This window comes from Elephas maximus, chromosome 13 (genome assembly GCF_024166365.1).
Source record: "Elephas maximus indicus isolate mEleMax1 chromosome 13, mEleMax1 primary haplotype, whole genome shotgun sequence".
In the NCBI taxonomy this organism is placed as follows: Eukaryota; Metazoa; Chordata; class Mammalia; order Proboscidea; family Elephantidae; genus Elephas; species Elephas maximus.
In genome coordinates, this window is record NC_064831.1 from 480,797 (window position 1) to 505,026 (window position 24,230).

Consider the following 24,230-nt stretch of genomic DNA (forward strand, 5'->3'; position numbering starts at 1 on the left):
TTTTACATTTAAGGCGTGGGTTTAGGATAAGTGTCCCGATTATCGTTAGACATAGAGTTAGGGGTAGGTTTACGTTTAGGGTTAGGTGTAGGGTAAGATTTAGCTTTAGTTTCAGGTTTAGGGGTAGAGTTAGTGTTCTATTTAGGGTCAAGGTTAGAGTTCGGGTTAGGGTTAGGATTAGGTCTAGGGTTAGGATTAGGTTTAGGGTTAGGTTGAGGGGTATTTTAAGGGTTAGGTTTAGGGTTACAGGTGGACTAGCATTATGGTTAGAGTTAGATTTAATGTTAGGGGTTGGGTTAGGTTTAGGTTTAGGTTCAGGACTAAAGTTAGCGTTAGGGTTTGGAAGAAGTTTAGGATAGGGTGAGGGTTATTTTTAGGGTTAGGGCTAGACTTTGGGTTTGTGCTCATGTTAGTGCTAAGGTTAGGTTTAGGGTTCAGGTTAGGGTTAGTGGTTATGTTCAGATTAGGTTTAGGTTTAGGGTTAGTGTGAAGTTTAGGTTAAGGGTGAGGGTTAGGATAAGGGTTTGCATTAGGGTTTGGATTCTAGTTAGTGTTAGAGTTTAGGTTTAGGGTGTTAGGGTTAGGTTTATGGTTAGGGAAGGGTTAAGTTTAGGGTTAATGTTAGGGTTAGCATTAGATTAGGGTTACTGTTCGTCTTCGGGTTAGGGTTAGGGATAATGTGAGGGATAGATAGCATTAGGTTTAGGGTTGGGGATACGGTTAAGGGTTAGGTTTAGGTTTACATTGAAGGTGAAGGTTTAGGGTAATTGTTATGGTTAGGGTTAGAGTTAGAGTTAGGCTTATGGTTAGGGTGAAGTTTCAGTTAATAGTCAGGGTTAGGGTTAAGGTTAGAGTTATGCTTAAGGTTAGTGTCAGGGTTAGGTTTAAGGTAGGGGTAAGGTTAGGGTTTAGGCTAGGTTTACGGTAAAGGGTAGGGCTAGGTTAGGCTTAGGGTTAGGTTTAGAGTAGAGTTAGTGCTAGGGTTTAGGCTTAGGGTTAGGGTCAGGTTTAGAGTTATTGTTAGGGTTAGGCTTAAGTTCGAGTTAAGGTTAGTGTTAAGTTTAGGGTTAGGGTAAGGGTTAGGATTAGGTCAAGGTTAAGGTTAGGATTAGGGATAGGGGTAGGATTAGGGAAAGGGTTAGCGATTCATGTGATGGTTAGTGTTAGGTTTACAGTTTAGCTGATGTTTTAGAGTGTTATGGTTAGGGGTATGGTTAGAGTTAGGGTTAGGGTTAGGATTAGGGTTAGGGCTAGACTGAGGGGATAGTTTAGGGTTAGGTTTAGTTTCAGGTTAGGCTTAGGCTTACGTTTAGGGTGAAGCATACGTTAAGGATGAGGGTTAGGACTAGTGTTAGCGTTACGTGTTTGCGTTAAGGTTAGGGTTAGATTTAGGGTTAGTATTAGGGTCAGGTTTACGTGTTTGGGTTAATGCTAGGGTCAGGTTTAGGCTTAGGTTTAGGGTTAGGGTTAGGGTTCAGTTTAGGGTTAGTGTTAGGGTGCATTTAAAGTTAAGGGCGAGTGTTGAGCTCAGGTTAGCGTTAGGTGTTAGGGTTAGGGTTAAGGTTAGGATTAGGTTTAGGGTTAAGTTTAGGTTTATGCTTAGGTTTAGAGTACATGTTAGGGTTAAGTCATTGTTAGGTTTAGGGCTAGGTTAAGGTTAGAGATAGGGTTAGGTTAAGGGTTGGGGTTAGGTTTAGATGTCAGGGTGAGGGTTAGTTCTAGGTTTCCATTTAAGCTGAGTGTGTAGGGTAAGTTTTAGGGTTAGGATTAGGGTTAGGGTTAGAGTTAGGTTCAGGTTTGGGTTAGGTTTATGGTTAGGATTAGGGTTAGGGTCCGGGTTAGGCGGAGATTTAGTGTTATATTTAGTTTTAGGGTTAGAGTTAGGGTGAAGTTTATGTTAAGCGTGAGGGTTAGGGTTAGGGGTTAGGGTTCAGGTTATGGTCCGGGTTAGGGTTAGGTTTACATTTAGGGTTAGGTTTAAGTTTAGTTTTATTTTTGGTTAAGGTTAGGGTTTGAATGAAGTTAGGGGAGGTTTAGGGTCATGGTTGGGGTGAATTTTGGTTAAGAGTGAGGGTTCGGTTTAGGGTTAGGGTTAGGTTTACGTTTAAGGGTAGGCTTAGGCTAAGGATTAGGGTTAGAGTTAGGGTTAGGGGTTAGTGTTTCAGTTTGGTTTACGGTAGAGTTATATTTAGGGTTAAGTTTAGGGTTAGGGTAAGAGTTAGAGTTACGTTTACAGTTAAGATGAGGGTTTTGGGTAAGTGTTAGTGTTAGGGTTAGGCTTAGTGCTAGGGTTAGGGTTAGGGTTAGGAGTTAGGGTTTGGTTTAAGATTATGGTAGGGTTAAGGTTAGGTTAGGGTTAGGATTAGCATTAGGTTTAGGGCGAAGGATAGGGTCAGAGTTATTGTAAGGGTTTGGATGAGGGTTACAGGTTGGCCAAGGTTAAGGTTAGGGTTAGGTTTAGGGTTAAAGTTAGGGTTAGCTTTAGGATAGAGATAGGGTGAAGTTTAAGATAGGGTGCGGGTTAGGTTTAGGGTTATGGCTAAGGTTTGCGTTAGTTTTCAGGTTATTGTTAAGGTTATGTTTAGGGTTAGGGTTAAGTTTACGGGTTCTGTTTAGTTTTAGGGTCAGGTTTAGATTTTAGGTTAGGGTTATTTACAGTGTTACTGTTAGGGTTAGGGTTATGGTTTGTGTCAGGCATTGTGGTTGGGATGAGGGTTAGGTTTAGGGTTAGGTTTGGTTAGGGTTAGGATTATGGTTATGGTAATGTGTTAGGAGTTAGAGGTGTAGTTTAGGGTTAGGGTTTGGGTGAGGGTTTTGGTTAGGCATTGTGGTTCTGGTCATGGTTAGGTTTGGTTTAGGGTTAGGGTTAGATTTATGATTAGGTTTCGGGTTAGTGTTAGAGTTAGGGTGAGAGTTAGGGTTAAGGTTTGGGTTATGCTTTGGTGTTATGCGTTAGGGTTTGATTTCAGGTTCGGGTTATCCTTAGGGCTTAAAGGTTCAGGTGATTGTGAGGGTTAGGCTTAGGGGTAGCTTTAGGGTTAGGGTTCGGGATACAGTTAGGGGTTAGGTTGAGGGTTTTGGTTAGTTTTACAGTTAAGGTGAGTGTTCAGGGTAAGTGTTATGGTTATGGTTAGAGTTAGGGTTAGGGTTCGGGTGAAGTTTCAGTTAATAGTGAGGGTTACGCTAAAAGTTAGGGTTAATGTTAGAGTTAGGGTTAAGGTTAGCGTTAGTGTTAGGTTTAGGGTAGGTAAGGTTAGGGTTAAGACTAGGTTTACGGTAAAGGGTTGGGCTGGGTTAGGGTTAGGGTTAGGTTTAGAATTATACTTAGTGCTGAGTTTAGGGTTAGGGTTAGGGTCAGGATTCGAGTTATTGTTTGGTTTAGGTATAGGTAGAGTTAAGGTTAGGTTTAATTTAGGTTTAGGGGAAGGGTTAGGTTTACGTCAGCGTTAGGTTTAGGATTAGGGATCGGGTTAGGGTTTGTGAAAGGGTTAGGGGTTCGTCTGAGGGTAAGTGTTAGGTTTACAGTTAAGCTGATGTTTTAGGCTGTTATGGTTAGGGTCATTGTTAGGTTTAGCGTTCGGGCTAGAGTTAGGTGATAGTTTAGGGTTAGGTTTAGTTTTAGGGTTAGGCTTAGGCTTAGGTTTAGGGTGAAGTTTAGGTTAAGGATGAGGGTTATGTTTAGGGTTAGTGTTAGGGTTAGGTGTTTGGGTTAAGGTTAGGGTCAGTTTAGGGTTCGGTTTAGAGTTCGGGTTAGCGTTAGGGTTCGGGTTAGGTGTTTGGGTTAACGTTAGGGTCAGGTTTATGTTTGCGTTTAGGGTTAGTGTTGGGTTCGTTTTAGGGTTAGTGTTTGGGTGAAATTTAAGTTAAGAGTGAGGGTTGAGCTTAGGGTTAGGGGTTAGGGTTAGGGTTAAGGTTAGTTTTAGGTTTAGGTTTAAGATTAGGTTTAGGGTTAGGTTTAGGGTAAGTGTTAGGGTTAAATCATGGTTAGGCTAGGGCATGGTTAAGATTAGAGATAGGGTCAGGTTAAGGGTTGGGGTTAGGTTTAGATGTTAGGGTGAGGGTTAGTGCTAGGTTTCCATTTAAGTTGAGTTTGTAGGGTAAGTTTTAGGGTTGGATTAGGGTTAGAGTTAGGGTCAGGGTTAGGGTTAAGGTTCGAGTTAGGGTTAGGTTTATGGTTAGGATTTGGGTTACGGTCAGGGTTAGGGGGAGATTTAGTGTTATGTTTAGTTTCAGGGTCAGGGTTAGGGTGCAGTTTAGGTTAAGGATGAGGGTTAGGGTTAGGTTTAGTGTTAGGGTTAGGTGTTTGGGTTAAGGTTAGGGTCAGGTTAGGGTTAGGGTTAGGGTTAGGCTTACTGTTAGGGTTAGGTGTTTGGGTTAATGTTAGAGTCAGGTTTAGGGTTAGGTTTAGAGTTAGGATTAGGTTTTGGTTTAAAGTTAGAGTTCGGGATAGGGTGAAGTTTAATTTAAGGGTGAGGGTTGAGCTTAGGGTTTGGGGTAGGGGTTAGGGTTATCGTTAGGGCTTAGGGGTTCAGGTTAGTGTTAGGGTTAGGAATAGCATTAGGGTTAGGGTCGGAGGATACGGTTAGGGGTTAGGGTGAGGGTTGCGGTTAGTTTTACAGTTAAGGTGAGGGTTTAGGGTAAGTGTTATTTTTAGGGTTAGAGTTAGGGTTAGGTTCAGGGTTAGGGTTAGGTGTAGGGTAAGATTTCGGTTTAGGTTCAGGTTTAGAATTAGAGTTAGTGTTCTATTTAGGATCAAGCTTAGAGTTAGGGTTAGGGTTAGGATTAGGGTTAGGTCTAGGGTTAGGTTCAGGGCTAATGTAAGGCTTAGTTTTAGGGTTACAGGTGGAGTAGTGTTATGGTTAGAGTTTGGTTTAAGGTTAGGGTTTGGTTTAGGTTGAGGGTGAAGGTTAGGGTTAGTGTTGGATGAACCTTAGGACGGGGTGAGGGTTATTCTTATGATTAGGGCTGAAGTTTGATTTTGTGTTCAGGTTAGTGTTAAGGTTAGTTTTAGGGTTCGGGTTAGTGTTAGGAGTTACGTTTAGGGTTAGTGTTAGGTTTAGGTTCAGGGTTAGAGTGATGTTTAGGTTCATAGTGAGGGTCAAGGTAAGGGTTAGGATTACGGTGAGGATTATGCTTAGTGTTAGAGTTTACGTTTAGGGTGTTAGGGTTAGGTTTATGGTTAGGGTAGGGTTAATGTAAGGGTTAGTATTAGATTAGTGTTACTGTTCGTGTTTGGGTTAGGGTTAGGGATAAGTTTAGGGGTAGCGGCAGGTTTAGGGTTGGGGATTCGGTTAGGGGTTCGGGTGAGGTTTAGTGTTAGGTTTACAGTTAAGGTGAGGGTTTAGGGTAAGTGTTATGGTTAGGGTTAGAGTTAGAGTTAGGGTTAGGGTTAGGGTTAGGGTTAGGGTGAATTTTCAGTTAATAGTGAGGGTTAGGGTAAGGGTTAGGGTTAAGGTTAGAGTTAGGATTAAGATTAGCGTTCGGGTTAGGTTTAGGGTTAGGGTTAGGATAGGGGTAAGGTTAGCGTTAAGGCTAGGTTTACGGTCAAGGGTACATCTAGGTTAGGGTTAGGATTAGGTGTAGAGTTAGAGTTAGTGCTAGGGTTTAGGGGTAGGGTTCGGGTCAGGTTTAGAGTTATTGTTAGTGTTAGGGTTAGGGTAGAGTTAAGGTTAGGGTTAAGTTTAGGGTTAGGGTAAGGGTTATGTTTAGGTCAGGGTTAGGGTTAGGGTTAGGGATAGGGTTAGGTTTAGGGAAAGGGTTAGGGTTCGTGTGAGGGTTAGTGTTAGATTTACAGTTAAGCTGATGTTTTACAGTGTTACAGTTAGGGTCAGGGTTAGAGTTAGAGTTAGGGTTAGGGCTAGACTGAGGGGATAGTTTAGGGTTAGGTTTAATTTTAGGGTTATGCTTATGTATAGGGTGAAAGTTAAGTTAAGATTAGCGTTAGGGTAAATATTAGAGTTAGGTGTTTGGGTTAAGGTTAGGATCAGGTTAGGGTTAGGTTTAGGGTTAGTGTTAGTGTCAGGGTTAGGTTTTGGTGTTTGGGTTAATGTTAGGGTTAGCTTTAGGGTTAGGGTTTAGTTTAAGGGTAGGGTCAGGGTGAAGTTTAAGTTAAGGGTGAGGGTTGAGCTTAGGGTTAGTGTTAGGGGTTAGGGTTAGGGTTAGGGTTAAGGTTAGGATTAGGATTAGGGTTAAGATTAGTTTTAGGGTTAGGGTAAGTGTTACAGTTAATTCATGGTTAGGTTTAGGGCTAGGTAAAGGTTAGAGATAAGATTAGGTTAAGGGTAGGGTTTAGGTTTAGATGTTAGTGTGAGGGTTAGTGCTAGGTTTCCATTTAAGCTGAGTGTGTAGGGTAAGTTTTAGGGTTAGGATTAGGGTTAGAGATAGATTTAGGGTCAGGGTTAGGATTATGTTTAAGGTTAGGGTTAGGTATATGGTTAGGATTAGGGTTAGGGTCAGGGTTGGGGAGATTTAGTATTATGTTTAGTTTTAGGGCTAGGGTTAGGGTGAAGTTTATGTCAAGCGTGAGGGTTAGGGTTAGGGTTAGGGGTAAGGGTTCAGGTTAGGGTCAGGGCTAGGGTTTGCGTTAGGTTTAGGGTTAGCTTTAGTTTTGGTTAGGGTTAGGATTTGAATGAAGTTAGGGTAGGTTTAGGGTTATGGGTAGGGTGAAATTTTGGTTAGAGTTATTGTTCGGGGTTAGGGTTAGGTTTGAGTTTATCGTAGGGTTAAAGTTACGGTTAAGGTTAGGTTAGGGTTATGGTCAGGGTTAGGATTAGGTTTAGGGTGAGGGTGAGGGTTAGGTTCCGAGTTATTGTAAGGGTTAGTTTTAGGGTTACAGGTGGGCCAAGGTTAAGGTTAGGGTTAGGTTTAGGGGTAGGGATAGGTTTAGAATTAGGTTAACATAAACTTCACCCTAACCCTAGCCCTAAAACTAAACATAATTAGAATTAGGGTGAGCTTTAGGTTAGGGATAGGGTGAAGTTTAAGTTAGGGTGAGGGTTAGGGTTAGGGTTATGGCTAAGGTTTGGGTTAGTTTTCAGGTTCGTGTTAAGGTTGTGTTTCGTGTTAGGGTTAAGTTTACGGGTTCTGTTTAGTTTTAGGGTTAGGGTTATGTTTAAGGTTAGGGTTAAGTTTAGTGTTACAGTTAGGGTTAGGGTTACGTTTTGTGTTAGGCGTTGTGGTTGGGGTGAGGTTTAGGTTTACGGTTAGGGTTGGGTAGGGTTAGGATTATGGTTACGGTTAGGTGTTAGGTGTTAGAGGTGTAGTTTAGGGTTAGGGTTTGGGTGAGGGTTCCGGTTAGACATTGTGGTTCTGGTCATGGTTAGGATTGGTTTAGGGTTAGGGTTAGGTTTATGATTAGGTTTCGGGTTAGTGTTAGAGTTAGAGTTAGGGTGAGAGCTACCTTTAAGGTTAGGGTTAGGTTTTGGTGTTATGGGTTAGGTTTGGGGTTAGGGTTAGGGTTATCATTAGGGCTTAGGTGTTCAGGTTAGTGTTAGGGTTAGGGATAGCATTAGGGTAAGGGTTGTGGGATACCGTTAGGGGTTAGAGTGAGTGTTACGGTTAGTTTTACATTTAAGGCGTGGGTTTAGGATAAGTGTCCCGATTATCGTTAGACATAGAGTTAGGGGTAGGTTTACGTTTAGGGTTAGGTGTAGGGTAAGATTTAGCTTTAGTTTCAGGTTTAGGGGTAGAGTTAGTGTTCTATTTAGGGTCAAGGTTAGAGTTCGGGTTAGGGTTAGGATTAGGTCTAGGGTTAGGATTAGGTTTAGGGTTAGGTTGAGGGGTATTTTAAGGGTTAGGTTTAGGGTTACAGGTGGACTAGCATTATGGTTAGAGTTAGATTTAATGTTAGGGGTTGGGTTAGGTTTAGGTTTAGGTTCAGGACTAAAGTTAGCGTTAGGGTTTGGAAGAAGTTTAGGATAGGGTGAGGGTTATTTTTAGGGTTAGGGCTAGACTTTGGGTTTGTGCTCATGTTAGTGCTAAGGTTAGGTTTAGGGTTCAGGTTAGGGTTAGTGGTTATGTTCAGATTAGGTTTAGGTTTAGGGTTAGTGTGAAGTTTAGGTTAAGGGTGAGGGTTAGGATAAGGGTTTGCATTAGGGTTTGGATTCTAGTTAGTGTTAGAGTTTAGGTTTAGGGTGTTAGGGTTAGGTTTATGGTTAGGGAAGGGTTAAGTTTAGGGTTAATGTTAGGGTTAGCATTAGATTAGGGTTACTGTTCGTCTTCGGGTTAGGGTTAGGGATAATGTGAGGGATAGATAGCATTAGGTTTAGGGTTGGGGATACGGTTAAGGGTTAGGTTTAGGTTTACATTGAAGGTGAAGGTTTAGGGTAATTGTTATGGTTAGGGTTAGAGTTAGAGTTAGGCTTATGGTTAGGGTGAAGTTTCAGTTAATAGTCAGGGTTAGGGTTAAGGTTAGAGTTATGCTTAAGGTTAGTGTCAGGGTTAGGTTTAAGGTAGGGGTAAGGTTAGGGTTTAGGCTAGGTTTACGGTAAAGGGTAGGGCTAGGTTAGGCTTAGGGTTAGGTTTAGAGTAGAGTTAGTGCTAGGGTTTAGGCTTAGGGTTAGGGTCAGGTTTAGAGTTATTGTTAGGGTTAGGCTTAAGTTCGAGTTAAGGTTAGTGTTAAGTTTAGGGTTAGGGTAAGGGTTAGGATTAGGTCAAGGTTAAGGTTAGGATTAGGGATAGGGGTAGGATTAGGGAAAGGGTTAGCGATTCATGTGATGGTTAGTGTTAGGTTTACAGTTTAGCTGATGTTTTAGAGTGTTATGGTTAGGGGTATGGTTAGAGTTAGGGTTAGGGTTAGGATTAGGGTTAGGGCTAGACTGAGGGGATAGTTTAGGGTTAGGTTTAGTTTCAGGTTAGGCTTAGGCTTACGTTTAGGGTGAAGCATACGTTAAGGATGAGGGTTAGGACTAGTGTTAGCATTACGTGTTTGCGTTAAGGTTAGGGTTAGATTTAGGGTTAGTATTAGGGTCAGGTTTACGTGTTTGGGTTAATGCTAGGGTCAGGTTTAGGCTTAGGTTTAGGGTTAGGGTTAGGGTTCAGTTTAGGGTTAGTGTTAGGGTGCATTTAAAGTTAAGGGCGAGTGTTGAGCTCAGGTTAGCGTTAGGTGTTAGGGTTAGGGTTAAGGTTAGGATTAGGTTTAGGGTTAAGTTTAGGTTTATGCTTAGGTTTAGAGTACATGTTAGGGTTAAGTCATTGTTAGGTTTAGGGCTAGGTTAAGGTTAGAGATAGGGTTAGGTTAAGGGTTGGGGTTAGGTTTAGATGTCAGGGTGAGGGTTAGTTCTAGGTTTCCATTTAAGCTGAGTGTGTAGGGTAAGTTTTAGGGTTAGGATTAGGGTTAGGGTTAGAGTTAGGTTCAGGTTTGGGTTAGGTTTATGGTTAGGATTAGGGTTAGGGTCCGGGTTAGGCGGAGATTTAGTGTTATATTTAGTTTTAGGGTTAGAGTTAGGGTGAAGTTTATGTTAAGCGTGAGGGTTAGGGTTAGGGGTTAGGGTTCAGGTTATGGTCCGGGTTAGGGTTAGGTTTACATTTAGGGTTAGGTTTAAGTTTAGTTTTATTTTTGGTTAAGGTTAGGGTTTGAATGAAGTTAGGGGAGGTTTAGGGTCATGGTTGGGGTGAATTTTGGTTAAGAGTGAGGGTTCGGTTTAGGGTTAGGGTTAGGTTTACGTTTAAGGGTAGGCTTAGGCTAAGGATTAGGGTTAGAGTTAGGGTTAGGGGTTAGTGTTTCAGTTTGGTTTACGGTAGAGTTATATTTAGGGTTAAGTTTAGGGTTAGGGTAAGAGTTAGAGTTACGTTTACAGTTAAGATGAGGGTTTTGGGTAAGTGTTAGTGTTAGGGTTAGGCTTAGTGCTAGGGTTAGGGTTAGGGTTAGGAGTTAGGGTTTGGTTTAAGATTATGGTAGGGTTAAGGTTAGGTTAGGGTTAGGATTAGCATTAGGTTTAGGGCGAAGGATAGGGTCAGAGTTATTGTAAGGGTTTGGATGAGGGTTACAGGTTGGCCAAGGTTAAGGTTAGGGTTAGGTTTAGGGTTAAAGTTAGGGTTAGCTTTAGGATAGAGATAGGGTGAAGTTTAAGATAGGGTGCGGGTTAGGTTTAGGGTTATGGCTAAGGTTTGCGTTAGTTTTCAGGTTATTGTTAAGGTTATGTTTAGGGTTAGGGTTAAGTTTACGGGTTCTGTTTAGTTTTAGGGTCAGGTTTAGATTTTAGGTTAGGGTTATTTACAGTGTTACTGTTAGGGTTAGGGTTATGGTTTGTGTCAGGCATTGTGGTTGGGATGAGGGTTAGGTTTAGGGTTAGGTTTGGTTAGGGTTAGGATTATGGTTATGGTAATGTGTTAGGAGTTAGAGGTGTAGTTTAGGGTTAGGGTTTGGGTGAGGGTTTTGGTTAGGCATTGTGGTTCTGGTCATGGTTAGGTTTGGTTTAGGGTTAGGGTTAGATTTATGATTAGGTTTCGGGTTAGTGTTAGAGTTAGGGTGAGAGTTAGGGTTAAGGTTTGGGTTATGCTTTGGTGTTATGCGTTAGGGTTTGATTTCAGGTTCGGGTTATCCTTAGGGCTTAAAGGTTCAGGTGATTGTGAGGGTTAGGCTTAGGGGTAGCTTTAGGGTTAGGGTTCGGGATACAGTTAGGGGTTAGGTTGAGGGTTTTGGTTAGTTTTACAGTTAAGGTGAGTGTTCAGGGTAAGTGTTATGGTTATGGTTAGAGTTAGGGTTAGGGTTCGGGTGAAGTTTCAGTTAATAGTGAGGGTTACGCTAAAAGTTAGGGTTAATGTTAGAGTTAGGGTTAAGGTTAGCGTTAGTGTTAGGTTTAGGGTAGGTAAGGTTAGGGTTAAGACTAGGTTTACGGTAAAGGGTTGGGCTGGGTTAGGGTTAGGGTTAGGTTTAGAATTATACTTAGTGCTGAGTTTAGGGTTAGGGTTAGGGTCAGGATTCGAGTTATTGTTTGGTTTAGGTATAGGTAGAGTTAAGGTTAGGTTTAATTTAGGTTTAGGGGAAGGGTTAGGTTTACGTCAGCGTTAGGTTTAGGATTAGGGATCGGGTTAGGGTTTGTGAAAGGGTTAGGGGTTCGTCTGAGGGTAAGTGTTAGGTTTACAGTTAAGCTGATGTTTTAGGCTGTTATGGTTAGGGTCATTGTTAGGTTTAGCGTTCGGGCTAGAGTTAGGTGATAGTTTAGGGTTAGGTTTAGTTTTAGGGTTAGGCTTAGGCTTAGGTTTAGGGTGAAGTTTAGGTTAAGGATGAGGGTTATGTTTAGGGTTAGTGTTAGGGTTAGGTGTTTGGGTTAAGGTTAGGGTCAGTTTAGGGTTCGGTTTAGAGTTCGGGTTAGCGTTAGGGTTCGGGTTAGGTGTTTGGGTTAACGTTAGGGTCAGGTTTATGTTTGCGTTTAGGGTTAGTGTTGGGTTCGTTTTAGGGTTAGTGTTTGGGTGAAATTTAAGTTAAGAGTGAGGGTTGAGCTTAGGGTTAGGGGTTAGGGTTAGGGTTAAGGTTAGTTTTAGGTTTAGGTTTAAGATTAGGTTTAGGGTTAGGTTTAGGGTAAGTGTTAGGGTTAAATCATGGTTAGGCTAGGGCATGGTTAAGATTAGAGATAGGGTCAGGTTAAGGGTTGGGGTTAGGTTTAGATGTTAGGGTGAGGGTTAGTGCTAGGTTTCCATTTAAGTTGAGTTTGTAGGGTAAGTTTTAGGGTTGGATTAGGGTTAGAGTTAGGGTCAGGGTTAGGGTTAAGGTTCGAGTTAGGGTTAGTTTTATGGTTAGGATTTGGGTTACGGTCAGGGTTAGGGGGAGATTTAGTGTTATGTTTAGTTTCAGGGTCAGGGTTAGGGTGCAGTTTAGGTTAAGGATGAGGGTTAGGGTTAGGTGTTTGGGTTAAGGTTAGGGTCAGGTTAGGGTTAGGGTTAGGGTTAGGCTTACTGTTAGGGTTAGGTGTTTGGGTTAATGTTAGAGTCAGGTTTAGGGTTAGGTTTAGAGTTAGGATTAGGTTTTGGTTTAAAGTTAGAGTTCGGGATAGGGTGAAGTTTAATTTAAGGGTGAGGGTTGAGCTTAGGGTTTGGGGTAGGGGTTAGGGTTATCGTTAGGGCTTAGGGGTTCAGGTTAGTGTTAGGGTTAGGAATAGCATTAGGGTTAGGGTCGGAGGATACGGTTAGGGGTTAGGGTGAGGGTTGCGGTTAGTTTTACAGTTAAGGTGAGGGTTTAGGGTAAGTGTTATTTTTAGGGTTAGAGTTAGGGTTAGGTTCAGGGTTAGGGTTAGGTGTAGGGTAAGATTTCGGTTTAGGTTCAGGTTTAGAATTAGAGTTAGTGTTCTATTTAGGATCAAGCTTAGAGTTAGGGTTAGGGTTAGGATTAGGGTTAGGTCTAGGGTTAGGTTCAGGGCTAATGTAAGGCTTAGTTTTAGGGTTACAGGTGGAGTAGTGTTATGGTTAGAGTTTGGTTTAAGGTTAGGGTTTGGTTTAGGTTGAGGGTGAAGGTTAGGGTTAGTGTTGGATGAACCTTAGGACGGGGTGAGGGTTATTCTTATGATTAGGGCTGAAGTTTGATTTTGTGTTCAGGTTAGTGTTAAGGTTAGTTTTAGGGTTCGGGTTAGTGTTAGGAGTTACGTTTAGGGTTAGTGTTAGGTTTAGGTTCAGGGTTAGAGTGATGTTTAGGTTCATAGTGAGGGTCAAGGTAAGGGTTAGGATTACGGTGAGGATTATGCTTAGTGTTAGAGTTTACGTTTAGGGTGTTAGGGTTAGGTTTATGGTTAGGGTAGGGTTAATGTAAGGGTTAGTATTAGATTAGTGTTACTGTTCGTGTTTGGGTTAGGGTTAGGGATAAGTTTAGGGGTAGCGGCAGGTTTAGGGTTGGGGATTCGGTTAGGGGTTCGGGTGAGGTTTAGTGTTAGGTTTACAGTTAAGGTGAGGGTTTAGGGTAAGTGTTATGGTTAGGGTTAGAGTTAGAGTTAGGGTTAGGGTTAGGGTTAGGGTTAGGGTGAATTTTCAGTTAATAGTGAGGGTTAGGGTAAGGGTTAGGGTTAAGGTTAGAGTTAGGATTAAGATTAGTGTTCGGGTTAGGTTTAGGGTTAGGGTTAGGATAGGGGTAAGGTTAGGGTTAAGGCTAGGTTTACGGTCAAGGGTACATCTAGGTTAGGGTTAGGATTAGGTGTAGAGTTAGAGTTAGTGCTAGGGTTTAGGGGTAGGGTTCGGGTCAGGTTTAGAGTTATTGTTAGTGTTAGGGTTAGGGTAGAGTTAAGGTTAGGGTTAAGTTTAGGGTTAGGGTAAGGGTTATGTTTAGGTCAGGGTTAGGGTTAGGGTTAGGGATAGGGTTAGGTTTAGGGAAAGGGTTAGGGTTCGTGTGAGGGTTAGTGTTAGATTTACAGTTAAGCTGATGTTTTACAGTGTTACAGTTAGGGTCAGGGTTAGAGTTAGAGTTAGGGTTAGGGCTAGACTGAGGGGATAGTTTAGGGTTAGGTTTAATTTTAGGGTTATGCTTATGTATAGGGTGAAAGTTAAGTTAAGATTAGCGTTAGGGTAAATATTAGAGTTAGGTGTTTGGGTTAAGGTTAGGATCAGGTTAGGGTTAGGTTTAGGGTTAGTGTTAGTGTCAGGGTTAGGTTTTGGTGTTTGGGTTAATGTTAGGGTTAGCTTTAGGGTTAGGGTTTAGTTTAAGGGTAGGGTCAGGGTGAAGTTTAAGTTAAGGGTGAGGGTTGAGCTTAGGGTTAGTGTTAGGGGTTAGGGTTAGGGTTAGGGTTAAGGTTAGGATTAGGATTAGGGTTAAGATTAGTTTTAGGGTTAGGGTAAGTGTTACGGTTAATTCATGGTTAGGTTTAGGGCTAGGTAAAGGTTAGAGATAAGATTAGGTTAAGGGTAGGGTTTAGGTTTAGATGTTAGTGTGAGGGTTAGTGCTAGGTTTCCATTTAAGCTGAGTGTGTAGGGTAAGTTTTAGGGTTAGGATTAGGGTTAGAGATAGATTTAGGGTCAGGGTTAGGATTATGTTTAAGGTTAGGGTTAGGTATATGGTTAGGATTAGGGTTAGGGTCAGGGTTGGGGAGATTTAGTATTATGTTTAGTTTTAGGGCTAGGGTTAGGGTGAAGTTTATGTCAAGCGTGAGGGTTAGGGTTAGGGTTAGGGGTAAGGGTTCAGGTTAGGGTCAGGGCTAGGGTTTGCGTTAGGTTTAGGGTTAGCTTTAGTTTTGGTTAGGGTTAGGATTTGAATGAAGTTAGGGTAGGTTTAGGGTTATGGGTAGGGTGAAATTTTGGTTAGAGTTATTGTTCGGGGTTAGGGTTAGGTTTGAGTTTATCGTAGGGTTAAAGTTACGGTTAAGGTTAGGTTAGGGTTATGGTCAGGGTTAGGATTAGGTTTAGGGTGAGGGTGAGGGTTAGGGTCCGAGTTATTGTAAGGGTTAGTTTTAGGGTTACAGGTGGGCCAAGGTTAAGGTTAGGGTTAGGTTTAGGGGTAGGGATAGGTTTAGAATTAGGTTAACATAAACTTCACCCTAACCCTAGCCCTAAAACTAAACATAATTAGAATTAGGGTGAGCTTTAGGTTAGGGATAGGGTGAAGTTTAAGTTAGGGTGAGGGTTAGGGTTAGGGTTATGGCTAAGGTTTGGGTTAGTTTTCAGGTTCGTGTTAAGGTTGTGTTTCGTGTTAGGGTTAAGTTTACGGGTTCTGTTTAGTTTTAGGGTTAGGGTTATGTTTAAGGTTAGGGTTAAGTTTAGTGTTACAGTTAGGGTTAGGGTTACGTTTTGTGTTAGGCGTTGTGGTTGGGGTGAGGTTTAGGTTTACGGTTAGGGTTGGGTAGGGTTAGGATTATGGTTACGGTTAGGTGTTAGGTGTTAGAGGTGTAGTTTAGGGTTAGGGTTTGGGTGAGGGTTCCGGTTAGACATTGTGGTTCTGGTCATGGTTAGGATTGGTTTAGGGTTAGGGTTAGGTTTATGATTAGGTTTCGGGTTAGTGTTAGAGTTAGAGTTAGGGTGAGAGCTACCTTTAAGGTTAGGGTTAGGTTTTGGTGTTATGGGTTAGGTTTGGGGTTAGGGTTAGGGTTATCATTAGGGCTTAGGTGTTCAGGTTAGTGTTAGGGTTAGGGATAGCATTAGGGTAAGGGTTGTGGGATACCGTTAGGGGTTAGAGTGAGTGTTACGGTTAGTTTTACATTTAAGGCGTGGGTTTAGGATAAGTGTCCCGATTATCGTTAGACATAGAGTTAGGGGTAGGTTTACGTTTAGGGTTAGGTGTAGGGTAAGATTTAGCTTTAGTTTCAGGTTTAGGGGTAGAGTTAGTGTTCTATTTAGGGTCAAGGTTAGAGTTCGGGTTAGGGTTAGGATTAGGTCTAGGGTTAGGATTAGGTTTAGGGTTAGGTTGAGGGGTATTTTAAGGGTTAGGTTTAGGGTTACAGGTGGACTAGCATTATGGTTAGAGTTAGATTTAATGTTAGGGGTTGGGTTAGGTTTAGGTTTAGGTTCAGGACTAAAGTTAGCGTTAGGGTTTGGAAGAAGTTTAGGATAGGGTGAGGGTTATTTTTAGGGTTAGGGCTAGACTTTGGGTTTGTGCTCATGTTAGTGCTAAGGTTAGGTTTAGGGTTCAGGTTAGGGTTAGTGGTTATGTTCAGATTAGGTTTAGGTTTAGGGTTAGTGTGAAGTTTAGGTTAAGGGTGAGGGTTAGGATAAGGGTTTGCATTAGGGTTTGGATTCTAGTTAGTGTTAGAGTTTAGGTTTAGGGTGTTAGGGTTAGGTTTATGGTTAGGGAAGGGTTAAGTTTAGGGTTAATGTTAGGGTTAGCATTAGATTAGGGTTACTGTTCGTCTTCGGGTTAGGGTTAGGGATAATGTGAGGGATAGATAGCATTAGGTTTAGGGTTGGGGATACGGTTAAGGGTTAGGTTTAGGTTTACATTGAAGGTGAAGGTTTAGGGTAATTGTTATGGTTAGGGTTAGAGTTAGAGTTAGGCTTATGGTTAGGGTGAAGTTTCAGTTAATAGTCAGGGTTAGGGTTAAGGTTAGAGTTATGCTTAAGGTTAGTGTCAGGGTTAGGTTTAAGGTAGGGGTAAGGTTAGGGTTTAGGCTAGGTTTACGGTAAAGGGTAGGGCTAGGTTAGGCTTAGGGTTAGGTTTAGAGTAGAGTTAGTGCTAGGGTTTAGGCTTAGGGTTAGGGTCAGGTTTAGAGTTATTGTTAGGGTTAGGCTTAAGTTCGAGTTAAGGTTAGTGTTAAGTTTAGGGTTAGGGTAAGGGTTAGGATTAGGTCAAGGTTAAGGTTAGGATTAGGGATAGGGGTAGGATTAGGGAAAGGGTTAGCGATTCATGTGATGGTTAGTGTTAGGTTTACAGTTTAGCTGATGTTTTAGAGTGTTATGGTTAGGGGTATGGTTAGAGTTAGGGTTAGGGTTAGGATTAGGGTTAGGGCTAGACTGAGGGGATAGTTTAGGGTTAGGTTTAGTTTCAGGTTAGGCTTAGGCTTACGTTTAGGGTGAAGCATACGTTAAGGATGAGGGTTAGGACTAGTGTTAGCGTTACGTGTTTGCGTTAATGTTAGGGTTAGATTTAGGGTTAGTATTAGGGTCAGGTTTACGTGTTTGGGTTAATGCTAGGGTCAGGTTTAGGCTTAGGTTTAGGGTTAGGGTTAGGGTTCAGTTTAGGGTTAGTGTTAGGGTGCATTTAAAGTTAAGGGCGAGTGTTGAGCTCAGGTTAGCGTTAGGTGTTAGGGTTAGGGTTAAGGTTAGGATTAGGTTTAGGGTTAAGTTTAGGTTTATGCTTAGGTTTAGAGTACATGTTAGGGTTAAGTCATTGTTAGGTTTAGGGCTAGGTTAAGGTTAGAGATAGGGTTAGGTTAAGGGTTGGGGTTAGGTTTAGATGTCAGGGTGAGGGTTAGTTCTAGGTTTCCATTTAAGCTGAGTGTGTAGGGTAAGTTTTAGGGTTAGGATTAGGGTTAGGGTTAGAGTTAGGTTCAGGTTTGGGTTAGGTTTATGGTTAGGATTAGGGTTAGGGTCCGGGTTAGGCGGAGATTTAGTGTTATATTTAGTTTTAGGGTTAGAGTTAGGGTGAAGTTTATGTTAAGCGTGAGGGTTAGGGTTAGGGGTTAGGGTTCAGGTTATGGTCCGGGTTAGGGTTAGGTTTACATTTAGGGTTAGGTTTAAGTTTAGTTTTATTTTTGGTTAAGGTTAGGGTTTGAATGAAGTTAGGGGAGGTTTAGGGTCATGGTTGGGGTGAATTTTGGTTAAGAGTGAGGGTTCGGTTTAGGGTTAGGGTTAGGTTTACGTTTAAGGGTAGGCTTAGGCTAAGGATTAGGGTTAGAGTTAGGGTTAGGGGTTAGTGTTTCAGTTTGGTTTACGGTAGAGTTATATTTAGGGTTAAGTTTAGGGTTAGGGTAAGAGTTAGAGTTACGTTTACAGTTAAGATGAGGGTTTTGGGTAAGTGTTAGTGTTAGGGTTAGGCTTAGTGCTAGGGTTAGGGTTAGGGTTAGGAGTTAGGGTTTGGTTTAAGATTATGGTAGGGTTAAGGTTAGGTTAGGGTTAGGATTAGCATTAGGTTTAGGGCGAAGGATAGGGTCAGAGTTATTGTAAGGGTTTGGATGAGGGTTACAGGTTGGCCAAGGTTAAGGTTAGGGTTAGGTTTAGGGTTAAAGTTAGGGTTAGCTTTAGGATAGAGATAGGGTGAAGTTTAAGATAGGGTGCGGGTTAGGTTTAGGGTTATGGCTAAGGTTTGCGTTAGTTTTCAGGTTATTGTTAAGGTTATGTTTAGGGTTAGGGTTAAGTTTACGGGTTCTGTTTAGTTTTAGGGTCAGGTTTAGATTTTAGGTTAGGGTTATTTACAGTGTTACTGTTAGGGTTAGGGTTATGGTTTGTGTCAGGCATTGTGGTTGGGATGAGGGTTAGGTTTAGGGTTAGGTTTGATTAGGGTTAGGATTATGGTTATGGTAATGTGTTAGGAGTTAGAGGTGTAGTTTAGGGTTAGGGTTTGGGTGAGGGTTTTGGTTAGGCATTGTGGTTCTGGTCATGGTTAGGTTTGGTTTAGGGTTAGGGTTAGATTTATGATTAGGTTTCGGGTTAGTGTTAGAGTTAGGGTGAGAGTTAGGGTTAAGGTTTGGGTTATGCTTTGGTGTTATGCGTTAGGGTTTGATTTCAGGTTCGGGTTATCCTTAGGGCTTAAAGGTTCAGGTGATTGTGAGGGTTAGGCTTAGGGGTAGCTTTAGGGTTAGGGTTCGGGATACAGTTAGGGGTTAGGTTGAGGGTTTTGGTTAGTTTTACAGTTAAGGTGAGTGTTCAGGGTAAGTGTTATGGTTATGGTTAGAGTTAGGGTTAGGGTTCGGGTGAAGTTTCAGTTAATAGTGAGGGTTACGCTAAAAGTTAGGGTTAATGTTAGAGTTAGGGTTAAGGTTAGCGTTAGTGTTAGGTTTAGGGTAGGTAAGGTTAGGGTTAAGACTAGGTTTACGGTAAAGGGTTGGGCTGGGTTAGGGTTAGGGTTAGGTTTAGAATTATACTTAGTGCTGAGTTTAGGGTTAGGGTTAGGGTCAGGATTCGAGTTATTGTTTGGTTTAGGTATAGGTAGAGTTAAGGTTAGGTTTAATTTAGGTTTAGGGGAAGGGTTAGGTTTACGTCAGCGTTAGGTTTAGGATTAGGGATCGGGTTAGGGTTTGTGAAAGGGTTAGGGGTTCGTCTGAGGGTAAGTGTTAGGTTTACAGTTAAGCTGATGTTTTAGGCTGTTATGGTTAGGGTCATTGTTAGGTTTAGCGTTCGGGCTAGAGTTAGGTGATAGTTTAGGGTTAGGTTTAGTTTTAGGGTTAGGCTTAGGCTTAGGTTTAGGGTGAAGTTTAGGTTAAGGATGAGGGTTATGTTTAGGGTTAGTGTTAGGGTTAGGTGTTTGGGTTAAGGTTAGGGTCAGTTTAGGGTTCGGTTTAGAGTTCGGGTTAGCGTTAGGGTTCGGGTTAGGTGTTTGGGTTAACGTTAGGGTCAGGTTTATGTTTGCGTTTAGGGTTAGTGTTGGGTTCGTTTTAGGGTTAGTGTTTGGGTGAAATTTAAGTTAAGAGTGAGGGTTGAGCTTAGGGTTAGGGGTTAGGGTTAGGGTTAAGGTTAGTTTTAGGTTTAGGTTTAAGATTAGGTTTAGGGTTAGGTTTAGGGTAAGTGTTAGGGTTAAATCATGGTTAGGCTAGGGCATGGTTAAGATTAGAGATAGGGTCAGGTTAAGGGTTGGGGTTAGGTTTAGATGTTAGGGTGAGGGTTAGTGCTAGGTTTCCATTTAAGTTGAGTTTGTAGGGTAAGTTTTAGGGTTGGATTAGGGTTAGAGTTAGGGTCAGGGTTAGGGTTAAGGTTCGAGTTAGGGTTAGGTTTATGGTTAGGATTTGGGTTACGGTCAGGGTTAGGGGGAGATTTAGTGTTATGTTTAGTTTCAGGGTCAGGGTTAGGGTGCAGTTTAGGTTAAGGATGAGGGTTAGGGTTAGGTTTAGTGTTAGGGTTAGGTGTTTGGGTTAAGGTTAGGGTCAGGTTAGGGTTAGGGTTAGGGTTAGGCTTACTGTTAGGGTTAGGTGTTTGGGTTAATGTTAGAGTCAGGTTTAGGGTTAGGTTTAGAGTTAGGATTAGGTTTTGGTTTAAAGTTAGAGTTCGGGATAGGGTGAAGTTTAATTTAAGGGTGAGGGTTGAGCTTAGGGTTTGGGGTAGGGGTTAGGGTCCAGGTTAGGATTAGGTTTAAGGTTAAGGTTAGGTTTAGGGTCAGGTTTAGGGTAAGTGTTAGGATTAAGTCATGTTTAGGTGTAGGGCTAGGATAAGGTTTTAGATAGGGTTAGGTTAAGGGTTGGGTTTAGGTTTAGATGTTAGGGTGTGGGTTAGTGGTAGGTTTCCATTTAAGCTGAGTGTGTAGGGTAATTTTTATGGTTAGGATTAAGGTTAGAGTTAGGGTCAGGGTCAGGGTTAGGGTTAAGTTTAGGGTTAGTTTTATGCTTAGGATTGGGTTAGGTTCATGGTTGGGGGAGATTTAGTGTTATGTTTAGTTTTAGGATAGGGTTAGGGTGAAGTTGATGTTAAGCATGCGGGTTAGGGTTAGGGCTAGGGGTTATTGTTCAGATTAGTGTCAGGGGTAGGGTTAGGGATAGGTTTAGGGTTTGTTTTAGTTTTGTTTAAGGTTAGGGTTTGAATAAAGTTAGGGTAGGTTTAGGGTTATGGTTAGGTCTGGGCTAAGGATTAGGGTTAGAGTTAGGGTTAGGGGTGTTTTGGTTAGGTTTAGGGTAGGGTTTTATTTAGGGTTAGGGTAAGAATTAGAGTTACGTTTACAGTTAAGGTGAAGGTTTTGGGTATGTGTTACGGTTAGGGTTAGGGTTGGAGTTAGGATTAGGGTTCAGGGTTAGGTTTAATTTTATGGTAGGGTTAAAGTTAAGGTTAAGGTTAGGTTAGAGTTAGGGTAGGGTTAGGATTAGGATTAGGTTTAGGGTGAGGTTTAGGGTCAGAGTTATCGTAAGGGTTAGGTGTAGGGTGACTGGTGGGCCAAGGTTAAGGTTAGTGTTAGGTTTAGGGGTAGTGTTAGGGTTAAAGTTAGGGTTAGCTGTAGGTTAGGGATAGGGTGAAGTTTAAGATAGGGTGTGGGTTAGGGTGAGGGTTATGGCTAAAGGTTTGGGTAAGTTTTCAGGTTATTGTTAAGGTTACGTTTAGGGTTAGGGTTAAGTTTATGGGTTATGTTTAGTTCTGGGTTAGGGTTAGATTTTAGGTTAGGCTTAAGTTTAGTGTTACGGTTAGGGTTAGGGTTATGGTTTGTTTTAGGCGTTGTGGTTGGGTTGAGGGTTAGTTTTAGTGTCAGGGTTGAGTAGGCTTAGGATTATGGTTATGATAAGGTGTTAGGGGTTAGAGGTGTAGTTTATGGTTAGGGTTTCGGTGAGGGTTCTGGTTAGGCATTTTAGTTCTGGCCATGGTTAGGTTTGGTTTAGGGTTAGGGTTAGGTTTATGATTAGGTTTCGGGTTAGTGTTAGATTTAGGGTGAGTGTTTGGTTTAAGGTTTGGGTTAGGCTTTGGTGTTAGGGGTTTGGTTTGGGTTAGGGTTATCGTTAGGGCTTAGGGTTTCAGGTTCGTGTTAGGGCTAGCATTAGGGTTAGTGTTGGGGGATAGGTTTAGGGGTTCTGGTGAGGGTTAAGGTTAGTTTTACAGTTAAGGGGAGGGTTTAGGGCAAGTCTTATGATTAGGGTTAGAGTTAGAGTTACGATTAGGTTTAGGGTTAGGTTTAGATGTAGGGTAAGATTTAGGTTTACTTTCAGGTTCAGGGTGAGAGGTAGTGCTCTATTTAGGGTCAAGGTTAGAGTTAGGTTTAGGATTCGGTCTAAAGTTAGGATTAGGATTAGTTTTAGGGTTAAGTTCAGGGCTATTGAAATGCTCAGGTTTAGGGTTACAGGTGGACTAGCATTATACTTAGAGTTAGGTTTAAGGTTAGGGTTTGGGTTAGGTTTAGGTCTACAGTTAAGAACAGGATTAGGGTTTGGATGAAGTTTAGGATAGGGTGAGGGTTATTTTTATGGTTTGGGCTAAAGTTTGGTTTTGTGTTCAGCTTAGTGTTAAGGTTAGGTTTAGGGTTCGGTTTTGGGTTAGGGGTTATGTTTAGGGTTTGGGTTACGCTTTGGTTTAGGGTTAGTGTGAAGTTTAGGTTAAGGGTGAGGGTTAGGATAAAGGTTAGTATTAGGTTTATGGTAAGGTGTTAGTGGTTAGAGGTGTAGTTTAGGGTTAGGGTTTGGGTGAGGGTTCCGGTTAGGAATTGTGGTTCTGGTCATGGTTGGGTTTGGTTTAGGTTTATGATTCGGTTTCGGGTTAGTGTTAGAGTTAGGGTGAGAGTTAGGGTTAAGGTTTGGATTAGGCTTTGGTGTTAGGGGTTAGGGTTTGTGTAAGAGTTAGGGTTATCGTTAGGGCTCAGGGGTTTCAGGTTAGTTTTAGGGTTAAGGTTAGGGATTGCATTAGGGTTAGGTTTGGGGGATACGGTTAGGGGTTAGGGTGAGGGTTACGGTTAGTTTTACAGTTAAAGTGTGGGTTTAGGATAAGTGTTATGATTAGGGTTAGAGTTGGAGTTATTTTTAGGTTTAGGGTTAGGTGTAGGGGAAGATTTAGGTTTAGGTCCAGGTTTAGGGTTAGAGTTAGTGTTCTCTTTAGGGTCAAGGGTGCAGTTAGGGTTAGGTTAGGATTAGGTCTAGGGCTAGAATTAGGTTTAGGGTTAATTTCAGGGCTATTGTAAGGGTTAGGTTTAGGGTTACAGATGGACTAGCGTTATGGTTAGAGGTAGGTTTAAGGTTAGGGTTTGCGTTAGGTTTAGGTTTAAGGTAGTGTTAGAGTTTGGATGAAGTTTAGGATACGGTGAGGGTTATTTTTATGGTTAGGGCTAGAGTTTGGGTTTGTGTTCAGGTTAGCTTTAAGGCTAGGGTTCAGGTTAGGGTTAGGGGTTATGTTTAGGGTTAGGGTTATGTTTTGGTTTAGGGTTAGTGTGAAGTTTAGGTTAAGGGTGAGGGTTAGGATAAGAGTTAGAATTAGGGTTAGGATTATAGTTAGTGTTAGAGGTTAGATTTAGGATGCTAACGTTAGGTTTATGGTTAGGGTTGGGTTCATGTTAGAGTTAGGGTTAGATTAGGTTTAATGTTCGTGTTTGGGTTAGGGAGAGGGTTAGGGATAGCATTAGGTTTAGGGTTGGGGATACGGTTAGGGGTTAGGGTGAGGGTTGTGGTTAGGGTGTGGGTTAGGGTTAGGTTTACAGTTAAGGTGAGGGTTTAGGGTAAGTGTTATAGTTAGGGTTCGAGTTAGAGTTTGGGTTAGGTTTAGGGTGAAGTTTCAGTTAATAGTCAGGGTCAGGGTAAGGGTTAGGGTTAAGATTACAGTTAGGGTTAAGTTTAGTGTTAGGGTTAGGGTTAGGGTAGGGGTAAGGTTAGGGTTAAGGCTAGGTTTACGGTAAAGGGTAGGGCTAGGTTAGGGTTAGGTTTAGAGTTAGAGCTAGTACTAGGGTTTAGGGTAAGAGGTAGGGTCAGGTTTAGAGTTTTTGTTAGTTTTAGGGTGGAGTTAAGGTTAAGTTTAGCGTTAGGGTAAGTGTTAGGTTTAGGTCAGGGTTAAGGTTAGGATTAGGGATAGGGTTAGGGTTAGGGAAAGGGTTAGGTGTTCGTGGGAGGGTTAGTGTTAGGTTTACACTTAAGCTGATGTTTTACAGTGTTACGGTTAGGTCAGGGTTGTAGTTAGTGTTAGGATGAGGTTTAGGTTTAGGGCTATATTTAGGGGATAGTTTAGGGTTAGGTTTAGTTTTAGGGTTAAGGTTAGGCTTAGGTTTATCTTGAAATTTATGTTAAGGATGAGGGTTAGGGTTAGCATTAGGGTTAGGTGTTTGGGTTAAGGTTAGGGTTAGGTTTAGGGTTTGGGTTAGGGTTCGGTGTTTCGGTTAATGTTAGGGTCAGGTTTAGGGTAAGGGTTAGGGTTCGGTATAGGATCAGGCTTAGGGTTAGGGTTAGAATTAGGGTTAGTGGTTAGGGTTAGGCTTAGGGTTAAGGTTAGGTTTAGGCTAAACATCAGGATTTGATTTCGAGTTAGGTGTTAGTGTTTCGGTTAGGTTTAGGGTAGGTTTATATTTAAGGTTAGGTTAAGAGTTAGATTTATGTTTACAGTTAAGGTGAGGGTTTTGAGTAAGTGTTACATTTAGGGTTAGGGTTAGGTGTAGGGCTAGGGCTAGGGTTAGGTTTAGATTTCGGGTTACCGGTTAGGGTTAGGTTTAAGTTTATGGTAGGGTAAAGTTAGGGTTAAGGTTTGGTTAGGGTTAGGGTCAGGGTTAGGATTAGGATTAGGTTTAGGGTGAGGGTTAGGGTCAGAGTTATTGTAAGGGTTAGGTTTGGGGTTACAGGTGGGTCAAGGTTAAGGTTACGGTCAGGGTTAAAGTTAGGGTGTGCTTTAGATTAGGGATAGGGTGAAGTTTAAGATAGGGTGAGGGTTAGGGTTATGGCTAAGGTTTGCTTGAGTTTTCAGGTTAGTGTTAAGGTTATGTTTAGGGTTAGGAATAAGTTTATGGGTTCTGTTTACTTTTAGGGTTAGGGGTAGATTTTAGGTTAGGGTTAAGTTCAGTGTTACGGTTAGGGTTAGGTTTACGGTTTGTGTTAGGCATTGTGGTTGGTGTGAGGATTAGGTTTAGGATTAGGGTTGGGTAGGGTTAGGATTATGGTTATGGTAAGGTGTTAGGGATTAGAGGAGTAGTTTTGGGTTAGGGCTTGGGTGAGGGTTCCGGTTAGGCATTGTGGTTCTGGTCATGGTTAGGTTTGGTTTAGGGTTAGGGTTAGTTTTATGATTAGGTTTCG